The sequence below is a fragment of the Bombina bombina genome, chromosome 2 (genome assembly GCF_027579735.1).
Source record: "Bombina bombina isolate aBomBom1 chromosome 2, aBomBom1.pri, whole genome shotgun sequence".
Classification (NCBI taxonomy): Eukaryota; Metazoa; Chordata; class Amphibia; order Anura; family Bombinatoridae; genus Bombina; species Bombina bombina.
Window position 1 is genome coordinate 1,261,205,516 of NC_069500.1, and position 7,264 is coordinate 1,261,212,779.

At 37.1% G+C, this 7,264-nt stretch overlaps 1 long non-coding RNA gene across 1 annotated transcript in view; it reads left to right on the plus strand.

Moving 5' to 3' along the window:
• Nucleotides 1-241: 241 nt before the first annotated feature.
• Nucleotides 242-7,264, plus strand: part of LOC128648248 (uncharacterized) — an 8,438-nt gene continuing 1,415 nt past the window's right edge. Inside the window, exon 1 of the long non-coding RNA XR_008400553.1 lies at nucleotides 242-362. This is a non-coding gene — a long non-coding RNA (uncharacterized LOC128648248). The remainder of the gene's footprint in view (nucleotides 363-7,264) is intronic.

The window sequence follows — 7,264 nt, forward strand, 5'->3', positions numbered from 1 at the left end:
AATTACACTGCTGAAAAGTTAATCTATTTATCAGAAGAACCTGGGTTAGGGAAAATAATTGAGACATGGTGCTTCCCTTTTAATAGCTTTTGTAAATAGTGTCAATAGTGTTAGTTACTTGCAGTCTACTTTGTGAATCCACCTTAAGAGAGAAAAGGGTATGGAGTCTATTAGACAGGCAGGGGAGGGGTTGTGGAACTGAACGCTGATGCCTTAGCAGAAAGGGATACACGATCTGATAGGGATACAGCATCTGTACTGATTGTCTTATACGGCAGTTATTTGGGCACAACGTGTGCATATTATAGAGATTTTAAAGACAGTTTTATTGTTCTAGGCAAAAGAGGAATAGAGTGATCGATGTAAGTATTACTGTGCCTAACTGGAAATGTAGTTTAAGGGTCATGGATTAAAATGCCTAGGAATATCCAATTAAACATTTTTTGCATTAAAAAAAAAAGTTTACTAAAAGTTATGTAACTTAAGTGTAAATGTTTTTTGTACTGCATCCTTCAGTGTACATGCTCATTGTCTGAGAGTTGTAACTTGCATGGGTCTATTATTGTATAGAAACAAATCTTGGTAATCTTAAATTAAATTGGATTAATCTGCTCATGAAAAACTAACAAATATTGAAATACCCTTTAAATGCATGTAATATGCCTTTATATTAAGTTAGGGCATGTGATACCATAAAGCTACTTGTCTATATTTTGAAGCTGAGGAGAATGTACAACTCAAAACTGCATCTCCATTTTTTTAAAGCTTTGTTTTGTACAAAATTCACCTTAAACTATGGGTAAATCTGTATAGTCTACAAACCAATACAGCAAACCTAATATATTGATTTTTAATCCAAGGATCAGTTTAACTGGGAATTGATCATTTGAGCAAAAAAACAAACAAAACATGGCTTTAAATAGATGTGAAGTACTTGGGAAGTGACTGCATTACAAAATAAAAGCAACTATTTTAATCCACCTTAAGTGAACAGAAAAGAAAGCCAGGAGAAATGACTAGAGCTGAATGCTAGTACATATATGAGAGGGATACAGGTCCTGATGGGGATACAGAATCTGTTACTACACAGGGACGCATGCGTGCAGGGTATCTAGCTGATGCTGCGGATATAGAGAACAGTTTCTCCAGGATAGGGGAGGGAGGGAGTTTAATCACTCAGTCAGCATGCAGCTACTGAGGGAGAAGGGACTCATTTGGTGTTCTCACATCATGATTTCTTATGTGCAGATCAATATATGAAAGGATTGGATAAATGTGCTGTGAGGGTGAAGCTGAACTCACCTTAGGGCTTTGTGAAGCATTGCTATTTGCCATCATAGCCATTAATGAAATGCACACACTGTATGTATCTAACAAATCAACTTGTAGGATGACAGAGAATGACAACAAAAACATTTGCATGAACATTTTTAATTAAAATAATACAAATGTTGCAAAAAAGGTTTTTCTGCTTCTATTCAGGCTTTGTCTACAGTAACTTCCCTGTCTGACTCATAGGAAATAATAGACACATAGAGACAGAAACAGTCATACAGACTATTCATCAGATTTCATCATAAAAATAAATATGCTAAACAAAACAGAAAAATACTGAAATCATGAAATAAACTGAACTTAATTCAATTTAAAGTTTTATTCCTTACTTAACTGGTAGGTGACGCTACATTTTGCCAACTAGCCAACTGTGAGATGCCAAGTGAAAAACGAGACACATAAAATCATTCTACCATGTGCTTATTTTTTTTTTCCAATTCACAATGCTTAAAAAAGAAAGTGTTCCAGATTTCTTTTGTATAAGCACTGTTCTACTAACTATAATATAAAGAGAGAGATAGACAGAGAGGATTGATAAAAATATAGATATATATATAAAGCAATACCTAAGCTTTTATATGGTATGTGTCTCTAACAGCTATATATGTTATAAATATATAAAAAATAGAGCAAGGTTGGAACAGACCTTTCAGTACTGACTGATTTAAGATCTGCTGTCATTTTCATTAACCACCCCAGTTAGACGACACAAGCAGCAGTAAAATGTATGTCGGATTTTGTGAAGTGAAACGTCTAGCCCTCCTTCATTGTATCACGAACACCAGCATGAGGCTGCTGCGTCAGGAGAGACTCACAGCCCCTAGCACTTTGGAAAAAACTTGCTACTCTCCTTGCCTAAGCAAGATTATACTTTTATCCCCATATACATCTAAAAGGATTTTTTTTTTCTTGGCACACTGTTTTTCCTCCGACCAGCTCAGTGATTGCAAACAACATGTGCTGACTGTTCATGAAGAAGCAGTATTGGGTACAATTTGTACATGTCTTGGCCATGCTTCCCATTTGAAAACCGCATACGGATGTGGTTTGTATTCCATCTATTCACGTGGGACTGTATTACATAGTGCTATCTACTGGTATTTTAATGAATGCAGTAATCTCCCTTAAGACAAGATGGGTATTAACCTTTGCCCTACAAGATCAAGGTCAGATCTGGTTACCTGTGTTGAAACAGATTATGTATCCCCGTTAGATTACGCATCCCTCTACCTTATTCATGCGCTTGCAACTAACTCTTAATGTCTCCCCTGTCTCTTTCACAACCTTCGTCTTGATCATTTAAGGTGGAGTAGCACGGTTTCCTGTTGAAGGAACATACTAGTAAAACAACAACAAAAAAACAGTTTATTTTCTGACTTATCACCATGTCCTGTTTGCTCAGCAACTTCTATAAAATAAGAAAATTGCAGAGTAACATGCACTGCTGGTGCCATCCTCAAAAGGAGGCCAATTTACAAATCCAAGTTAGACTGCATTAGTGAGGTCAACTACAACAATGGTAAAAAAAAAAAAATATATGCTCTGACTCTCTTATGAAAGTCTGTAATAAATTATATTAATTCAAAGTGGAAAAAAATAATCAATAAACCAGAAAATGTATAACTTTAAGGGCTAGATTTATTAAGCGTCGAGCCGACATAATTTGCTATAGCGAATCATGTCTGCTGGACATCGCTAAATGCGGACAGCATATGCTTGCGCAATGCCGCCCCCTGCTCACTGGCGGACAATCGGCTGCTAGCAGGTGCTGTCAATCATCCTGATCCGCCACTTAAAAGCTTCATGAATGGAGCCCTAAATGTTCTAGGCTTAATCATCTCGAAAGTGTCAGATGCCCCTCCATGTGGGAGATTTTTTTTAATACATTTAAAATAAAGATATGTTTTTATTTTACTATTCCGGGGTGCAGCTTATCATCATCATCACCATCATCATCATTTTTTGTTTATTTCACAAGTTTACCACTAAAGAAGGAAAGATATTAGTCCAGAGGAGAAAAGAGAGGGGGGGGAGAGAGAAAGAGAGGGGGGAGAGAGAGGGGGGGGAGAAAAAGAGGGGGAGAGAGAGAGATAGAGGAAGAGAGAGAGGGGGATAGAGAGAGATAGAGAAAGAGGGGGAGAGAGAGAGAGAAAGAGAGGGGGAGAGAAAGAGAGAGAGGGGAGAGAGAGAGAGAAAGAAAGAGAAAAAAAAAGAGAGGGGAGAGAGAGAGCGAAAAAGAGAGGGGGAGAGAGAAAGAGAGGGGAGAGAGAGAGAGAGAGAGAGAGGGGAGAGAGAATAGTGAGATAGAAAGATAGAGGATGCTGGTTTGCTGGAACAAATGCTTCTCAGTCCAACAGAAATTACAGATAAAATATTTTTCAGTGTAATAACATGTATTGCAGTGAGAAATAGGACCTGTCACTTACTCTGTTACAAAAAGCTCAGAAGAGGAAGTTATGCACTTGTAGTAAATATATGGTGCGTAGGAATAGTCAGCAATGCATGTGTACCAGAGCTGGGCTGTTTATTTACACAATTCTCCTTACTATACATATTCATTCAATTAAATACTAGATACAACAAAACAACAGGAACCTCCAGTCTAACCACTGTGATGGGATGGCGGCACATTATCTCCTAAACAAAGCCTGAGCCATCAGACATACCAAAATTTTGGAAGATCCTGTTTCAATGCAGACTAAGTGCACAGAGCCTAAATAATCTACATAAAGACTGGCACTGAAGAATATGGTAACCAAAGGAAAGCTGATAGTTCCAGAAATCTGACCAGGAAGCTGAGAGATGTTTTCTGTTCTAGCTAAAGGAGCAATGCAAATACTCTATTATACACCATTATATATGTTGTTCATCTTAATCCAAACAAAATGCTTCCAGTATTTTACTGGGACATTGTTTTCAAAAGAGTTGTACTAACTATAAAAACGTTCTGTTGTGCATTACTCCCATATTGCTTGTGGACTGGGTGAGAGCAAGCTTGTAGCCAATCAAGAGAGGGGATAAGACAAAGAAGTGTTCTTTTTGTAGACAGTGGCGGTGTTTATTGCGTGATGGTGTGAGTGGTGCGGGTGTAATTATTATAGCCCCCCTAATACTTAAAAATCTCAGCCATAAATTTGCAAGTCAATCCCTTGTTTACAAGGCGGGGTTAATGGGGGCAAATAGGGGTTTAAATAAGAAAAACAGGGCTATGTAGTAGACACTGCCCCAATACCACCCTCTGCATTTGATTTGTAGCATTATAGCCAACTCTGTTAGCACCCCTCCATTGTTATTGTGTAGAACAAACACTGTGAAGTGGAAAGTGGAGGAATCAACTTAAAGGGACAGTCAACACAAAATGGGTTCTAACTCATACATATAGACTTTCAAACGATTATTATTTTGCAATGTAGCCCAATTTTCCACAATATTTTGTTAGCATGTAAAAATACACTATTTTTGGCTGTGTTGTTAAAAAAATGTCTGACTGCCCCCACCCCTATTTCAGCACCAGTCTGTGCTGCTCGCATTAACTTTTCTATTCTACACGCTCCCGGCGTTTGTGCATGTGCAATGCGCCAATTTTCATTAAGGGGGTGCTTTTAAATCCGGAACTGAAAGTACACATCTTGTACCCCCTTGACGAAATAGGCGCATTGCGCATGAGCAAACACCGGGAGCGTGTAAAATAGAAAAGTTAATGCGAGCAGCACAGACTGATGACGAAATAGGGGAGGGGGCAGGCGGACATTTTTTTAACAGCAAAGCTGAAAATATTAAGTCTTTTTATTAAAGAAGCAGCAATGAACTCCTTGGAGCTAGCTGAACACATTTGTAAGCCAAGGAAAATTGGCTTAGAATTTCAGCCATCAATCAGCAGCTAGCTCATAGCTCCTAAGCATATCTAGATATGCTGTTCAACAAAGGATACCAAGAAAATGAAGTAAATTAGCTAATAGTAATTTGGAAACATTGTATGCTCTATCTGAATCATGAAAGAAAAAAATTGGGTTTCATGTCCCTTTAAAGAAAGCATACATAAGCAATTGTGCAAAACTAAAATGCAATAAAACATTTTATTTTCACACTTTTTACCCTTTAATGTTGTTATAATTTGTAGTGTACTTGTTTTTATTAAACCATTTTTAACCCAAGGGTTGTGTGAAATAATATAATAACAGAGCAAGCTCTTTCGCGTTTCTTTTCTGAATATCCATTTTTAAATCAGATATGATACTGATAAGATCTCATCATACTAGTAATCTAGTAATTTTGACTTAAAGGGACACTGAACCCAAATTTTTTCTTTCATGATTCAGATAGAGCATGCAGTTTTAAGCAACTTTCTAATTTACTCCTATTATGAAATTTTCTTCATTCTCTTGGTATCTTTACTTGAAATGCAAGAATGTGAGTTTAGATGCCGGCCCATTTTTGGTGAACAACCTGGGTTGTTCTTGCTGATTGGTGGATAAATTCATCCACCAATAAAAAAGTGCTGACCATAGACCTGAACCAAAAAAAAAGCTTAGATGCCTTCTTTTTTAAATAAAGATAGCAAGAGAATGAAGAAAAACTGATAATAGTAGTAAATTAGAAAGTTGCTTAAAATTGCATGCTCTATTTGAATCACGAAAGAAAAAATTTGGGTTCAGTGTCCCTTTAAGACTGACATGCTACAGGGAATTTTTAACAGGCTGATATTTAGTTTTGAACTCTACATTAAAGGGACATGCAACTAAAATGTTTTCTTTCATGATTTAGGTAAAACATACAATTTTAAACAACTTTCCAGTTTACTTCTATTATCAAATTTGCTTTATTCTCTTGGTATCATTTGTTGAAAGAGCAGCAATGCACTACTGGTTTCTAACTAAACACATGGGTGAGCCAATGACAATCGGTATATATGTGCAGCCACCAATCAGCAGCTAGAACCTAGGTTCTTTCCTGCTCCTGAGCTTACCTAGATAAAACTTTCAGCAAAGGATAATAAGAGAAGGAAGCAAATTAAATAATTTAAGTAAATTGGAAAGTTGTTTAAAATTGTATGCTCTGTCTAAATCATGGATGTCTAATTATGACTTTATTGTCCCTATAAAGATACACTGTACAAAAGCATTTTATTTCCTTTATCTGAATGTTGGTATTTCAGAATGCGTTTATGTGCTTGGTTTATTGCAAAAAATGGAGGTTCTTGTGCTAAATAAACTAACTTTTTCTGTAGTTTCTCCTATCAGCCAGTAAGCAATAGATATTGAGATATTAGTTGTAAACAAAAATGTGCTTCTTATAAACAGCTCTTACTGTATTGTTTTACTGCTCTGTCATATACATAAGATCTGGGAGTTATATGCCATTTCAATTCATTTTAGATTGCTTTGTTTTCCATCAGCCTATGAGCTGCAACTCAGCTATTCCATCTTAAGTGAACACGGGAAGAAAAGGCTGTGAGTGAGGCAGGGGAGGGGGAGTTGAGGCATGAGAGAGGGATACAGAATCTGATAGGGGTACAGACTCTGCTGTTACACCGGCAACCGCCGCAGTACAGAGCAGAGGAGGAGGAAAAAAGGGGGTCGTCACTCTTACGGCGGGTTAAGTAGGATTAATACAAAGACTCCATTATATTTGTTGAGCGTTTGGTTGATCGGATCAAAATGTTTTTGTCGATTTCAGTGCTTTACTGTAACAATGTTCAGAAGAGCTGCAGTAGCTGTAACTGGAATAACCAACCATTCAAAGCAATACAGGCTTAATGTATTTCTCAATCATAACTCACCTTCCTCTGTATTTCAGTACACACCTGTGTGTTTATTATTCATGATAAAAAATCACCCCTCTGATCATTACTGTCTTATGAGTACTTGCACTTTCACAATAGTTGTGTGCGAATCATGATCTCCTATCCATATTGCGTAAATTTGCCATC